Source organism: Diplotaxodon limnothrissa, linkage group LG23 (genome assembly GCF_057381915.1).
Source record: "Diplotaxodon limnothrissa isolate DT_005_m linkage group LG23, D_limnothrissa_male_GT1.1, whole genome shotgun sequence".
NCBI lineage: Eukaryota > Metazoa > Chordata > Actinopteri > Cichliformes > Cichlidae > Diplotaxodon > Diplotaxodon limnothrissa.
Genome location: NC_140617.1, coordinates 45,649,817 through 45,666,575, shown reverse-complemented (window position 1 = coordinate 45,666,575; position 16,759 = coordinate 45,649,817). Strand labels below are relative to the sequence as shown.

At 40.6% G+C, this 16,759-nt stretch overlaps 1 pseudogene; it reads right to left on the bottom strand.

Moving 5' to 3' along the window:
* Positions 1-1,238: 1,238 nt before the first annotated feature.
* LOC146608822 (histone H1 pseudogene) lies at positions 1,239-9,505 on the bottom strand (annotated as a pseudogene).
* Between the last annotated feature and the right edge of the window lie 7,254 nt (positions 9,506-16,759).

Sequence of the window (16,759 nt, the reverse complement as noted above, 5' to 3'; positions counted from 1 at the left end):
GAATCCTTTTGGACTGGGACTGTCATTTAATAATTGTCCCAAATAAGTGGCTTTCTCCAGAGTCCATTTAAATGTGGAGAACTCACTTGGCACAATTGTCTTGACGACGTGTAACGCTTTTAATTCCCGACTTGCAGATCTGCTCAAAGAAAAGAAATTCACAAGCAAAAATCAGTGCTTGTTCAAAAATGAAAAATAAAAAATAACAGAGATTATCAAACCAAACTCTCAGTGCACTGTGAAAGTATCAAAATAAAAAGGCCTTGTTAAGTCATGACACAAACTCCTCATCATCTTCACAACAGGAGAAGAATCATCAGCTAGATTCACTCCAAACCAACCATCAGCTGCACAACACACCACACCACATAACTATGAGTTTAATCACCAGGTCTGTGCTCTTCACTCATTTAGGCCACAGATCTATTTTATTCAATTTTTCCTTTTCCCCTTCATCATAAAACATGTGACATGCTGTCATGCACTTCATAAAAAAAGTTTGTTCTGACGTATTCAGAGTTGTATATCTAAATACAGAATTCACTCGCACATCAAAGCAGGAACTCAGTGTTTTAGAGTTTCCACTCAAACACATCTCATTCACTCGTGCTAGAATTCAGTCACCTTTCATTAATCTAAAACCAATCAACTAATTTGCATATCAGCTATTAACCCACTAAGTTGACAGGACGACAGGAAAGCATGTTCAAAATATTATCACAAAAGACAATTTCCCTCATACAGTAAATTACTTGCTGCATCAATCAAGCAGGAAGCTTCTCCCAATTTACCATTTTAACACTAAATTTATTGCCTGATCACTGATTTATCAAACCAGGATTTTTTTTTTTTTTCCCACAAAAGTTAAATTGTTGTCCTGCAACTTGGAGAGTCAATTTTTTTTTTTTTTTAGGATAAATTCAGTATTTGATAACAAGTGTCTGCTAAATTGACACTAATTTAACACTGATGAAAGATAACAAGCTAATTTTCATTACATGTGTTTGTGTTATTAGGCAGGTCTAATGCATGTCTGTGGAGCTGCATCTCCAGCAGAGCATGTTCTTAAAGCTGCCTTTCCTACACACTTCTCTGCTATTATTTAATCATTTCTTAACTAATGTGCTATGAGTCTTCATGAGTCATTTTGTGTTTGGAATTGTTAGTAGGGTTAATGCATGTTCTGCTTGTGTGTGTGTGATTTTATGTTTCTATTTTCGCAATGTTTCAGACTCCGTCTCAATTTTCCAACTTAAGCAGTCAGTTTTCTTTTCCCCAGGTTTGCTAACCCAAATTTTGATTTCCCACATTAAATAATTCCTATGTGTTCTCACCTAGTCTTCTCACTCTGTTGTCCTCTCACTCTTTTGTCCTCTCCCACTTCAACAGTCCCGGCAGTTCTCCTTCAGCTTTGTCCTGTCTAGTAGCTGAAGTGCTGCTGCTGCCTTCTTGGGCGACTTCTTAGCAGCTGCTGCCGGTTTCTTGGCTTTGGCCGCGGCGGGCGTCTTAGCTTTGGTCTCAGTAACCCTGTTCATCTTGAAGGATCCGGAGGCCCCGGTGCCCTTGGTCTGCACCAGAGTGCCCTTCGCCACCAGACTCTTGATGGCGGTCTTGACACAGGCCTTGTTCTTGTCCACATCGTAGCCTCCGGCAGCCAGAGCCTTCTTGAGGGCGGCCACGGCTTTCACAATCAGCTCGCCCACACTGGGGCCGACCTTCTTGGGATTGGAAGTCGTCGTCTTCTTCTTCTTGGCCTGAACCTCTGCACAGGGCGCAGGGCGTGTTTATGATGGAGCCTTTCCCACCACAGCGCCGGCACGTTGAGCGCATCATGAAGGGTCCATTTCTTTCATGTAGCAGCATGCTAGCCGCATGTGGCTTGCCCGAGTCACTCAGTCCTTTTTGAGCATTTCAACATGCTGCCGCCGCAGACCCTGGCCTCAGATCCAGCAAGTTTAGCGCGCTGATCTCCAAAAAAGTCCCGAAGGCCAGAAAGACGTCAAATAAGTGTCTCGTGCTGAGAACTCAAACAAAAACTCCTCTTCACGCTGCCATCTTGCTCGCCCCTCCGTGAAATTCAACCAATCAGACAGGAAGATGGGTTTGCTTTCTTCTTCTGCTGCTGTTTATCCACATTACTGCTGCTTGTTGGGACTTTTTTGCTCAGGACTTGATGCTGTCTCTTTATCATGTTATTGCTTTGGAGCTGCATTCCTTGTCTTCAGGGAGGGGTGAGAGCTTGCTTGCTTGTGAGGTTGAGAGACACATGGCGCTGTAAATAAGTCAGCCAGAAACTTGGCCTGCATGTTTCCAATGATGTTAAAATATAACTTTCTTCCGACTGCTGCATGTGGAAAATTGATTCAGGTCTGCTTTTCACCTGAAAGTGACAAACTAAAACATGTTCATTATTATCATCACTGCTTAATCAACACACATCTCTCTCTCTCTCTCTCTGTCTGTGTTTGTGTGAACAATCCTTTCTTAAAAGCAGAAAATGAAATTGTAGTTGTTTTTGGCTGATCAACACAAAACCTTTTTCCTATGATTATTTTTCTTTTTCACTCTTTTTTTTCTTTTTCTTTTTTCGTTACAATAGCTGGTGACCTGCAGAATCACCGCTCTCACTCACAATCAAAGGCAATTACTTTTACACAGCGCACAAAAACACTGTGATGTCAGACACATTCACACTCACTTTTTCATCTGCATAAATAAACCATATGGCTGGAGATATGTGCCATGGTGATCCATAAGCATGATCACCAGTTTATTTAATTATTTTTAATCCAACAAAACAAATAAACAAAAACATGATGCTGATGCTACACACACACACGAGTCAAGGTGCAGAAAAACTGCTCATGGAAACGCTGCACACTCTCTGTTTCCCTCTCTTTGAGTAGTTCTCAGACAGCTCTTGATCTGATAATGTGTAGCTTGCTCATCAGCTCAAAAAACAAAAACAAAACTGCAACGCGACATCACACAGTAGTTGCTCTGCCCACAGCGGCAAAGTCTTACACTTACATATTCAACACAGCTTCTCCATCATGTACTTTTAGATGTTTCATACAGGGTTCAGCATATTAGTTGTTTTCACAGGTGTGCTCTACATCTCAACAATGGCTCATAATAAGACGACAGTCTTTCACACAGGTCAAGTGCCTCTATGCACTTCATTAGTTTAAATATTTACCTATATCACTTCTCCTCACATGTCATTGTACTGAATTTAAGCAACCACAAGCTTAATGTAGATTACTTTTAACAACTATCCACCTCAATTACGTCTATGGTTTGGCACACAGGCTGTTAACATTTTGTGTCAGGAAGGGGTGGGGGGAAAGCCACCCACCAGAGCATAGCTGCTGATGTGGGCTGGCCTTTTCCACACACTCTTCAAGGCTGGTGTGTTTTCTGAAAACTTCTAACATTTGAATCTCTTCCATTTATAAGCCTGCGATTAACCGCAAGGCTCAGGTCCGCGTGAAACCCGCGTGACCGCGCTTGCGTGAACCCGCGCAGCTGTGGAGCCGTCGCTCCCTCTCTTTTTTACATAAATACTTTGTGCTGCCAGGAGCAAAGTCCAGCACAAACGTCTGTCTCCCTCCGACTCACTCTTGGTTGCTTAGAAACCCATGATAACAACAACAGTCGGTGTCACAGACCACATGTTCTGCTCCGCACACACCCACACAACAACAACAACGACGACGACGACGACAACAAAAACAACACAAAATAGGCCTATCGTCCAGCACAGTCTGGACCCCGCGGAACTTCTCAACGCCCCACAAAGTGGCGGAGAACTCACCTCTCGCCACACAAAGTAGCGAGGAACCTCTTGCTCCACAAAGTAGCAAGGAACCTCTTGCTCCACAAAGTAGCAAGGAACCCGGGTATCGCTCCACAAAGTAGCGAACTTCTCAACGCCTCACACAGTGGCGGAGACTGCACAACGACACGGTTATAGAGTCGGCCTCTTCTCAACGCCTCACACAGTGGCGGAGACTGCACAACCACACGGTTATAGAGTCGGGCTCTTCTCAACGCCTCACACAGTGGCGGAGACTGCACAACGACACGGTTATAGAGTCGGCCTCTTCTCAACGCCTCACACAGTGGCGGAGACTGCACAACGACACGGTTATAGAGTCGGCCTCTTTAAACTTACTTGGCGTTGCTTAGAGTGTAATATCAGCCCGAATCCCGCCGACCGTCATTCATCGAGGAGAAAAGACAGACCGCGAATCCACAGGAACTTCCTGGCTGACGTCAGTCTTTCAGCGTGCCTCTCCTCCCCTCGGTGAATGCGATTCCAGGGCTCCGGCATCGAAGGACCAATTAATGATAGGTTTGTAGCTTGAACCTATTCGCTGGAACGTTAAGACAATATAATTACACTGCTAAGCAAGACACAAATAGGCAAAGTTCTTCATGTTACTCGTGCACGGGAGAGACCGGACAGAGCGCCGTCCCTTCGCTTGACCCCAGTTGCTCTCATCCGTTCTCCCATACACTGTCCTTTTATTGAGGTTACATGAATATGCATAGGTTCATTAACATACGACGTCTACATACAAACAAAGAGTACCTTGCCTGTGTGTGTGTGTGTGTGTGTGTGTGTGTGTGTGTGTGTGTGGACTGCTGATCAAAGGGTCAAACATCCTTGGTCAGGAAGAGGGTAGCCTCCCCCTCACCCTAGATGGTTCATCCTAGATAACACGGTGAGGAAGTCCTGCAGTTCATCTAAACAAAGAGCACTTAGACTAGAACAGACGCAACTACGTTAATCCTACCATAAAACAATAAGACACGGTATGACCTCTCATGCTCCCAAAGTGCTGTCTAATACACACAAAGTTTGCAGACTATCAAGGATCAAAACCTCTACCAATCTACAACTAATTACAAAACTCTAAGCATATATAAGTAAATATTTCTAAGCATAAATGACAATCAACAATACAAATCTAACAAGAGTGAAACCCGCATGTGAGATTTTGTGGCCTCTGTGTGACTGTTGGTGGGTCAAAAAGGTTTCAGCTGCACAGCCAGACGTTATTGAGCGAGCCACCGGTTGAGAGGCACACTTCTCGCAGCTCCTTCCTTTCGTCAGACTTTAAAAGAAACATTTATAGGGTTTAGAGACATTAATATTGATACCACCTCTGGAGAGGTTACGGTGTTGTGCCAAAAAGGGATTTCCAATGTTTCTGTGTATTTTTTATGTGTAATATCTTTACGTACGTTGGTAAATAGACTTCGGTTGTCAGGTTAAGGCTGTGTGCAGGCAAGAGTGGAAGTAGAAGGACCCAAAGTGCAGACACTCGGAGGCGGAAAGTAACTCAAAACTCAGCTTTTATTGCTGGATGGCAAAAAGTGGCAAAACGTAACAAAAATCCAAATAACGTTACATGACCAGGCAGCCAGAACACACAGCATAAATGAAAGCAGATCACGACACCGACACAAAGAAACACAGGGCTTAAATACACAGAGGGAGCAATCAGGGAATGGGTAACAGGAGGGAAACACAGCTGGGGCAAATCAGGCCTAACGAGACAAGGGGAAGCAAAACCAGACACATTAACATCAGACATGGACTTTCAAAGTAAAACAGGAAACATAACACAGACTCAGGCAGGCTCTATAACAAAGGGAACAGAGACGTGGGACCAGGGCAGACACAGACACTGGCTGTATCCCAATTCAGGATCTGCAGCCTTAAAGTACGCAGCCTCAACGATCCTCAAGGGCCGCGTACTCAAAGACCGCTAAGGCCGGAAGTGCGAGGCTTGTGAAATGGGACGGTCTAGCCTCCGTTGCGCTGCCCAGGTTGCCTAGCAACCATGATACTAACAGCTGGAAACGTGTCTTACAGCTTTGTTTGACAGAAATGAAGGAGAAAATCTTTTGTGCATTTGTTTGTTTGTTTCTACGCGAGCTTTGATCAATCTCTGTAAGATTGAGCTCAGCTATTGAACGGCGTATATTTGAAAGTAAAGGCTTTAAAACCAAGTTAGTACAAACGTCACTAATGTCACATAACTTTGCCGACATGTGGCCAACAGTAATGTTTTAATGTTCTTCGTTATTAAACATTTGCACATAAATAAGTGACACAATATTCAGTACTTACTTAAAGTTTACTCTTCGGGCGCCCCTCATCCGCCGTTTTATTTCGGCAAAATTATCCACACCCACCGCCGCGCTATGCATTCTGGGATATGTTGGGCCACGAAGTCTACACTGGCACGTCCTTAAAATTCAGGGAAATGAAGGACGCATTTGGGGGCCGCATTTCGAGCAGCCTTCGAATTGGGACAGCCTTCGTCGCGTCGCTCTGACGTAATCGGCCTTAAAATGCGGCCCTTAAGGCTGCAGACCCTGAATTGGGATACAGCCACTGACTGGACGTGGGGAGACAGCAGATAGGGGAGACAGCAACTATGGAACACAGACAGAAAACCAGAACACTAAAACTCTAACCAAACCCCACCCAGACAACCTAAACTAAGAATAATCCTAAAACCCATAAAGCAAAGCTAGAATATAATGAAATAACAAAATCAAAGAACCAAAAACACAAAACACTGGGTCAACGACCCAGGGACCCTAACATCGGTGAACAGGGTTTACAAAGGGGTTTTATATAGAATTAAAAAAAATCTGTGTTTCAAGTGTCTTTACAACTCTGTGTTATTGTATTTACATTATAACCAATCCGCTCCTTTATCCCCACTTAAAATATTTTTACTGAACTATTGTAATATTTGCTGCCATTGCTGCTGTCCTCTTGGCCAACTTACTCTTACAAAAGACATGTTTAATGTTAATGAGATTTTTTTTAACTACATAAATAAAGGTTATATAAAAGTCGCTGCCAAAAACTGATCGCGGCTTCTACCTTGTTACACGAATGTTGTTTGTGGCTCATGATGACTTTATGTCATCCATGAGGGAAGCATTTGACATATGTTTCACATATTATAGCCCAACAAGTTACTTATAGCAGTTTAAATACGAGCAATCACTTTTTGGCAAATACCAGAAATCAGTTTTTGGCAGACAATCACTTTTTGGCACAACACCGGTGTCTAGCAGGTTTTATATTTTAGAAAGTTTAAAGCTCAGCTTAATAGAAGTAGTGTGGTCGTGAGTTTTGCATAAACAAATTTGTGCAAACCTCAATGAAGTGAAGCAACATTATAAAGAAGAGTGAGCCTAAATGACTCCCCAATGATGTGAGAGACTGATAGTCATACAGAAAACAATGACTTTGAGCTGTTGCTGCTAAACGTGCTTCTACAAGCAACTGAATCTTGGAGTGTACTTTGGTTTGTCTGCTCATAAATTGGTGGTTCATGATGATAAATGAACTTCTGAACTGGTTTAACATCAGTGCAGTGGCTGGTCCATTCCTTGATGTATATGTCAACGTTCAAAATGAGCCATTTAAATCAGCTGAAATCCAAGTTAGGCATGTTTCCCTTTTTTGTTGTTGTTCTTGACACGAGTGCTTCAGTTATTTTCTCATCAGTATGTTAGGACAGAAAGGATTCTGTTGTGGATTTATGATCATCTCACGTGTGTCCATCTTTCAAACTCTTAGATTGTGTAGACATTAATGCAGCTGTCAGACTGTAGGCCAGTTTCTTTGCACTGTAAGCATTGATTGGATGCTACTGTAGCAATCAGTGCTTACACAAAACGTCCCTGCGTAAACCCTCAGACACACAACAAACAGATCAATAGTATCTGAAATTCAGAGTACGGATCTTTTTACACATTTCTCACAGAAAATCACCTAAATCGCTTTTGTGTGAGATGCACATCATGTTTGCCTCATAAAGACTTGCCCTGTATGTATTCATTTCTTTTGACTTTCACGTGGAATTGTCACCTAATATAACAGGTCCATCAGTAAATGGTGTCTATCTTCAGTTTCTGTCTCCTAGACTTTGTCCCTGTCAGGTTACAGCTGAATAGATAGTCATATCATGCAGAGACTGCATCGTACTATAATGCTCGTATGATCGCGTTTGTCATAAGTGGACTGGTCTTGTTGAAACGTTGCATAAACCTTGCCCAGTAAACTGTGAGTGCTAACATTTCTATGGCATATGCAAATACTTTAGACAAATCCCACAGTTGTCTATATTTGTATATTTGACAGTTTAATGAAGCATTTAGAAATCAAAGGTCAGATTAAAATGCTGGATCACAATAGAATGTGATATCACACAATACAATATTTTTAATATCACACACAGCATGAAAGTTTGCTAGTGTATATTATAAAAATATTACAGTATGTTGGTATAACTTTATCCCCTCCTAGTTTTTAAGATACAAATTTTGGCCCACACTGATTTGTGATCATATTCCTCTGTCCACTAAATGAAGATGGAGGCTCTGCTCTTTATTTCTGTGTTTCTCTGGAGAATCCTGGTAACATGATGGCTTTCTGTCTCTAAACACACACGAGCTTAACTCCGAATGAACATGATCAGAGTTCATTGAACCAACTCTGATCAGTCTTTTCTAAGGGTTTCAAGCCTTTCTTGTTCGAGCCTCTCTTTGTTGTTGCTACAGTTATGTGTAATTATTAATAGTATTGCAGATGTTAGCCTCTGCCTGCAGTGTTGATGTGGGTAAAGGCTTTAACCATGGATTAGCGGCAGGTCCCAGCTTGTAAATTGTGGAGCATTAATGCCCACTCCAGCTCCTATAACCAAATATAAACAGTTGGGATGAGAGTTAGCTCAAGCCACTACAACAGCCAGCAAGAATGATCTGTTCATGCTAGCATTAACAGTGCCTATACACATAGCGACACACGGGGGAGGGGCCTAACTAATAACCAAGATGACTACAGGCTTGGAGGTGCTAAAAGTCAGATATACCAGGAGCAGTTTGGGCTTTAGAACAAATTTTGTGTAATTATAACAATATGTAATTTAGGACCTGGTTACATATGATGCTGCTGATTTTTTAAATCTAATTTTTACGTTGCATTAATTTCTTTTTGTCAGACAGGGAATCAAACAAGTTCTGTTTTCTCGAATGAATCCCACTGTTATTTCTTTGTCCTACCAACAGGGATGTTTACATGGTATTCATGACTGCTGCACCTGATGACTTTCACAGCTTGAGGACTGCAAACATTTCCCAACAAGACATGAGTGGTGGGGTGATCGTTGGTATTCCTGATCAGGTGAGGATCTGTTCCCATCAAACCACCAAAACCAGTTGTTCAGGATGTTTACAGGATGAAGAATCCCCAGTTATTCTTTGTGGTTGGAATGTGCCTACATATGGCTGTGTGTGATTCTGGCTTACTTTAGGGTCAGAGCAGTTGGTATGTGGAGCAAATACTGACACAGTCAGAGTGGGCAAACCAGCAATAGGCTTGTTGTCGTACCTGGAAGTCTGAAAGCTCCCGATGCTGGATGGTCTTTCTAGTTTTTAATGACAGGTCGTCTAACAAAGCTTCCATGAGGTGCTATAATGGAGACTGTCCTTTTCAAGGAGTTTCTCATGTCTTATCCTACTTTTTTCTTTTTTTAATTAACAGGAGTGAGAATTTGAAATCCTCTATATTGACATGATTACATTTCTTCTATTAAATGAGAAGTACATTTTGAACACAGTACAGTGAACACAATATCCAAGAAGCTAAATCTGGTGAAATGGTTTCTTTAGCTGTCAGCTTGAAAGGCTGATTGGGGTATTTTTGTCACCTTGCATGCGGGGTGACAACAGCAACACAAAAGGGTAATTATATTCCATTAAATCTGAGCCATATTATATTCAGTATATTTATTTTAATTTCAGTAAATGTTTTTATTTAAATGACATGTTTCAGTGAGATAAATGTGTTATTTCAAGGTCGTTGCATCATTTTTGCTATATATATATATATATATATATATATATATATATATATATATATATATATATATATATATAAAATCCACATAATTTCCTTAGGGATTATTAAAGTAATCTGATTCTGATTATTCACTTTAAATATGAATACCACACCAGACAGCTCATATTATTCAGAAAGCACCTTTATTGCTTCAATGCAAATTAGAAGGTGATTAACAGCCAGATGCTGCTAATCCACTGCATTTGAATAATTGCTCATCAGCATATGTGAGCAGCTCTATAAAAGCAAACATTTTGGCAGTTTTCTGGTCTGGAGTATTCAGGTGTTTGTTAACACAATGTCATAATGTTCCCAGGAACTGATGACCCAGAAAATTCACCCCAGGGTCAAACTGTGCAGTGGTCAGAAAAAGCTCAAAAATCCAGAAGCTACATCTCAGACTCTACAGGCCTCAGTAAGCAAGTTAAATGTTAGAGGCCATGACAATTAGAAAAAGTTTGAATAAGTGTGGCTTGTTTGGAAGGGTTGCAAGGAGAAAGTCTCTGCTCTCTAAAAACAGCATGACAGCATGGCTGCAAGTTTAGTAGCAAATTTGCAAAGCATAACAGCACAAACACCGCATACCAGCTGTTAGCATGGTGGTGAAGGGGTGATGATTTGAGCTTGTCTTGCAGCTACAGAACCTGGGCCCTTGCAGTCATTGAGTTTTCCATGAATTCCCTTGTATACCAAGTAGTCTACAGTCAAAACTGAGTTTTGGTAATGCAGCAGGACAAAGATCCCAAGCACATCAGCAGAGCTACAACAGAATCAAGGTGTTGCAATGACCAGGTCACAGTCCACACCTCAACCGGAAAAACAGTGCTGGGAACTTAAGAGGGCTTTACATAAACAATACCACAAACCTCAATGAATTGACGAAACGATGTAAAGAAACGTCAGGCGAATGGAGACTAAGAGTCATACAGAAACAATTTGGTGACGCTACTGCTGCTAAAAGGTGGCTCTGCAAGCTACTCACTCATGTACAGTGCTTAGTTTTTCAGAGTACTCTATAGATTCCCATGAAAACACTCTTTTCCACATGACTGTATGTCAGATAAAAGAGATACGATCTGTGAAGAGGATTCTGAGAAGAGAAAACATCTGGGGACCTGTCCCGAAAAGTTCATTTTGTTCATCTGGGCGTAGAGTTTTCAGTAGCAGGAACGCTCTGTCACTCATCCGAGTTCGACTTCAGACTTCTTCTGTCTCGGCTCAGTGCAGGTTTCCCCAACCTTTGTTTGAATTTAGACTTTACATGTTGTCCAGTTTCAGGCAAGGGAACTGAAAATTGTGCTGAGGATAAATGATAAATTAGGCAGATGTAAATGAACAACAGCTGCAGGCTGGTGGCTCTGACATCACACCTGATGGACACCTAGAAGGCTAGATTCAATTGTTTTGGAGTTTCTGAAGACCGTCTATGACTCTGGGGTGACATCAATCATCTTTTATGGTGTGTTCTGCTGGGACAGCTGGGGCTTCCCTCTTTCGCCTGCTGGGATGGGCACGCACACGTCGCTGAGATGTGTGGTCTCAGGTAACTGGTACTGCTGGAGGCTGCAGGTGACATAGTCATACTATACCAGTGTAATAACTGAAATAACACAAATAGAAATGAATAAATAAACAGATAACATAGTCACATGAACAAGAGGAGCCTATAGAGATTCTAAGTAGCTGATCTTGCAAAAGCAAAATGTGTTCTGCACCACAATGCATTCAGGTCACAATTCTGATTGCAAAAGCTGGCAGATAGGACAGGATATTAAAAATAAAACAAAAACCCACCTCCCACCACATGCAGGTCATCCTAGCAGCACTGAGCAGCTCCTACAGTGACACGCTGCTGCAACAACAGTGTGCGAGGAGAAATTTCAGATATCTTTCCAGCTGCTGTCAGACTCTACAATAGAGTCTTAGTGCCCACTTTAAAATTAGGTGTATACAACATCAGGGGAATAACAACATGTGATATATTACACCGTGCCATTATTTACTTAACAAAAACTAAGCCAAAAGGCAGTTTCTGTACTTTTTTCACAAATGTCAATATTTTATTAATTTACTTATTTTTAAAACATGTGGTTTATTGAATTGAAAAAAAAAATAGCTGCAATTGTTGTAACACGAGCTATGAAAGACAACCTGCATCTGCAGCTGTGGTCACTGGTCCTCACATCATGTTTGCAGCATGTTCTGAACCACAAACAGAGCAGTGCTAACTGGTGGGCTAGTGATGTAGACACTGATGCTAGTTAATTTAAGGTGGGGCTGCTGAAATGTTTAAAAGCTGAAGCCCCCAAAGTTTTACTTGTCTGTGACACAAATGAGCTCCAACCTGCTCAGGTAGAATTTAACAACAGCTGAGCTGCACTAGACCTGGTCTCTGCTCATCTTGACTCCTCGTTTGGTAAGAACTTTTTATTTGTATATTTAAAATCTTTTATAGACAACAGGCTTATTTTGAATAACTCGATCTCCTGCCACACTTATACTCACATTCACTAACCAGATATGGGCTTTAAAACATGCATCATCTGGGTTCTGTGACCATGAATATCGTGCATAAGAAATGTGCATGCACAGGCAGAGGCCTATCTTTTTTTATTTATGTTCAAATAATGTTCAATTTTAATTCCCCCTTTAGAGCATTTCATTTACTGAAGACATCTTCACCATCCGCTGTTCCAGACGACTGACTCGTGCCTGAACTCCTGCAGGTTAATCAACCAACCACTGATCAGTAAAGCAAAAAGTACGGTAAGTGTCCTCAGTTGGAAAAGTTTGCTTAAAAGTTTCACATCTTTATAATATAAATAATTATATTTAGCAAGAATGTTGTCATGACTGAGTGCAATGACCGTTTCCCTCTGTAAGGTTCAATGTGTGGATGCAAGTAGAGAAGTTGTCTTTAGATACACCTCATGAATAGGGGTGGGTTTTTATAATCGATTTATCGATTAAAATCGATTCTGGCTTGGATAACGTGAAATCAATCCATTAAAATCCTGAATTGATTTTTTTTAATATAAATTTATTTTGCCCAAAATGCCAGAATCTCTGGTGAAAGATCACAAACTTTCAACAACCACCAAACAGCTAAGACAGTAAATGAGAGCAGTGTGTTTACAAAGATGTAAACACACAGCGCGGAGCGCGGATCAGAATCAGTTAGATGTCGCCTTTCTCACAGTCGGGGCTGAAAGCCGACAGCTCGCTGATTCTGATTTGTCGGCGGGTCCGCGCTTTGTGTTCACGCCCTTTTTGCGCTGATCATAAAGCTGTTAGTTTTATCTCTCTCCAAACAACATTGACTGAACCAGCAGCAAACGAAGCAGCAAACTACGCTTCACATAAACATCGTCATGAATTCACTCTGACTTTTGCTGTTTTGCTTCCACCACGATGCACAGCTCTCTCTCTCTGTCTGTCTGTTGTCTTGCTTGTTACACAGAAGTCTACCGTTGTTTACAGGCTGTCAGCTGCTGTTTTACTTACTTCCGAAAAGAAAACCCAATTTCTGCCGTTCAATACTAAACAAATGTAAACTTTTTAAAATTATGCAAAATGCAAAACGCTTAGCCGTGTCTCTAATAAAACCGCGGTAATGTCAGAGGTAACGTTCATATGTTGATTAATGGTTTTCTTTCATTTTTGATGTACTGCAGAATATTTTTATAAAATCCCAGAACAGTAAAACCACCTTCATGTTTTTCTGTGTTTTATCTTCAGCTACTTTGACACAAAGGCATCTGCTGTGACGCTCACACCTCTGATAACGTCTTGTGTGTGTCAGCTTCCTTTTTATAGATACAATAAAATGTACTGTACTGATCTGAATTATAATATTTCTGACTGTCCAAATTTCCCAGATTCAAATCGAATCGAATCGTGGATCGAACTGATTCGGTACCTTGTGAATTGGAAGCGAATCAATTCTAGAAATCAGTGACGATACCCTGCCCTACTCATGAACTCATCAACTGAGAGTTAAAAAAATCATCAAATTTATTTAAATGACTTGTTGTTAATTTCCACTACTTTACATAAAAACTTCTGTCACATGGTAAATGGCCTGTATTTGTATAGCGCTTTTACTAGTCCCCCCTAGGGACCCCAAAGCGCTTTACACACCCAGTCATTCACACACTGGTGGAGGCAGCTACAGTTGTAGCCACAGTTGCCTTGGGGCAGACTGACAGAAGCGAGGCTGCCATATCGCGCCATCGACCCTTCTAGCCAACACCAGTAGGTGAAGTGTCTTGCCCAAGGACACAACAACCGAGACTGTCCGAGCCGGGGCTCGAACCGGCAACTTTCAGATTACAAGGCGAACTCCCAACTCTTGAGCCACGATCACCGCAAATGAGCTGCTATGCAGGCATATTCAAATATTTCTAAGATTATAAGGTCTTACCAGCAAACTCCACAATTTTATTTGTGTCTTCGTGAAAAAAGTCAAGTTTAATCTTGTGAATGTAAAAAATTATTAGGTAAAGCAGCCCCTTCATAATGTCTACATGCTACCAAATGTATGTAAATGATTACAATTTCCTGTTTTAAAAAAATCAAGTAATACTTTTAAAAATTACACAATATTATTGTTCAACATGTCCTCCGTGGCTCTCTGAAAAGTTTCAAAATATTTACTAAAGTAAAAATTAGACTGGTTTTGATATTGAATTTTTGGAAGCTGTTATATTGATATTGATTTTTTATTTTTATTTTATTTTATCATTTAATGATTTTAAAAGTCATCATTAAAAGGAATAAGAAAGTAATGACACATGTTTTTAGTTAGTTTCATTTACTTTAATTATTATTTTTTAAATGATCCTTGGCGCATATATTCCTTTCAGGCACTCTCCAATAACCTGCGGTCTTTACAGTGAAGACACGCAAACATCAACCTGGAACATAACTGTATGAAAATATATGATCCGTATTCGTCTTAGTTCATAGTTACACTGTTTAAAATAGAATATTAAACCAAACAGCGGTAATTACCTGTCCAGCAGAGATTCGCTAGCTCTTGTTTCATTTCAAGCTCAGTTAAATTATTTCTTTCTGCTTTTCCTCATCAGCGATCTTCCGTCTTTTCTTTTCGACTTGTCTCTCAGTCCGCGCTTCCTGCTCAAGTAAGTCAGCCCCCTCCTCTGGCGCGCATGCTCTGCAGCGCATACCCGACGGGGTCTGCGCAGCGCGTGCACCACAGGTGTGGAGAAGTACTGATTAGTGCTCCAGTTTCAACATAAACGCTTCCAGAAAGCGAAACATGCTCCTTTTCAGACTAAAATATCAACGTTTCAAACCATACTCCAGGGTTTTTAGTTCACCGTTTACGAGGTTTAACAAGAAAATAAAAGACAAATCTGAATGTTTGAAAATGATTTGAAAAAATTCTGTAAAGAATGGATCAGAAATACTAAAATTATCCTTTTACTTAAATTTAGTTGCTTTATTCATTTGTTACATAAGTTAAACAAACTTATGTGGGTTTCTATATAAGTCAATAAAGAAACAAGAACAAACTGAGAGGTTCTGGAAGCGTGGAGTTCAGTTTGCAAATTTATCTAATGCAAAAAACATCTATGAATAAAACTTTTTTATTATTATTATTATTATTTTTTATTTTTTTTTAATTTTGAATAAATGAATAAAACTTTGTTGGCCAGCAACTTTTCAAAAAGACAAAAAAGAGAAAAGCTGGTCATAAAAAGAAGCTATTATCTGGGGGGAAATAATCATTTGATCCTCTGCTGAATTTGTAAGTTTGTTCACTTATATTAAATAATCAGTCTCTAATTTTTTTTTTAAAGTATTTTCATTTTGATGTAATGAGACAGAATATCAACCAAAATTGAATAAAAAATGTATTTGCTAAAATAAATGAATTGATTTATATGTCACTGAGTGAAGTAAGTATTTGATCTCAAACACAACTTAGTACTTGGTGGAGAAACCTTTATTGCCTAGCACTGCGGTAATATGTTTCTTGTAGTTGGTCACTGGGTTTGCTCACATCTCAGGAGGGATTTTTTTCCACTCCTCCTTCCACAAACTCTCTAAATTCTTTCGATTTCTTTGCTGCTGTTTGGTAACTTTAAGCTTCAGCTCCCTCCACAGATTTTCTTCAGGACTGAGGTTTGGAGACTGCCTTAGCCCCACTCCATGTCCTTGTGCTTCTTCTTTAGCCACACCTTTGTTGCATCAGTGGTATGTTTTAGGCCATTGTCATGCTGGAAGACCCATCGATGACACATCTTCAGTCTTTTGCCTGAGAGAAAGTGGTTCTTGTCCAAGATTTTGCAGTACATGGCTCCATCTACTGGCCGCCTCAGTGTGGTGAAGTCGTCTTGTATCCTTGGCAGAAAAACAGCCCCACAGTATAATGTTTCCACTTCTGTGCTTGACAGTGGGGATGATGTTCTGTGGGTTACACTCAGCATTTCTCTTCCTCCAAACAAAGTGGGCTCAGTTCATGCCACAGAACGCTTGTTGGGTTGTCGAGGATCAAAAACTTACTTCACTCAATTATATGCAAATCAGTGAAAAGAAATCATGTATTGTGTTTTGTTTCTGTTGGTGTTCATGTCTCTCTCCAGTAAAATAAAACATCCACAAAAAATAGAGACTGTTCATTTCTTCATAAGGGAACAAATTTACAAATTCAGCAGGGGATCAAATACTTACTTCTGCCACTACAGTGATGACGCTTTTGTTGCATTAAATTCTTGATCTGGAAAATGTTCCTGTTTTTCTCTCTCCAGGAAACAATGAGGATCATGTTTACCTGTTTGCTGCTTGTGCTGC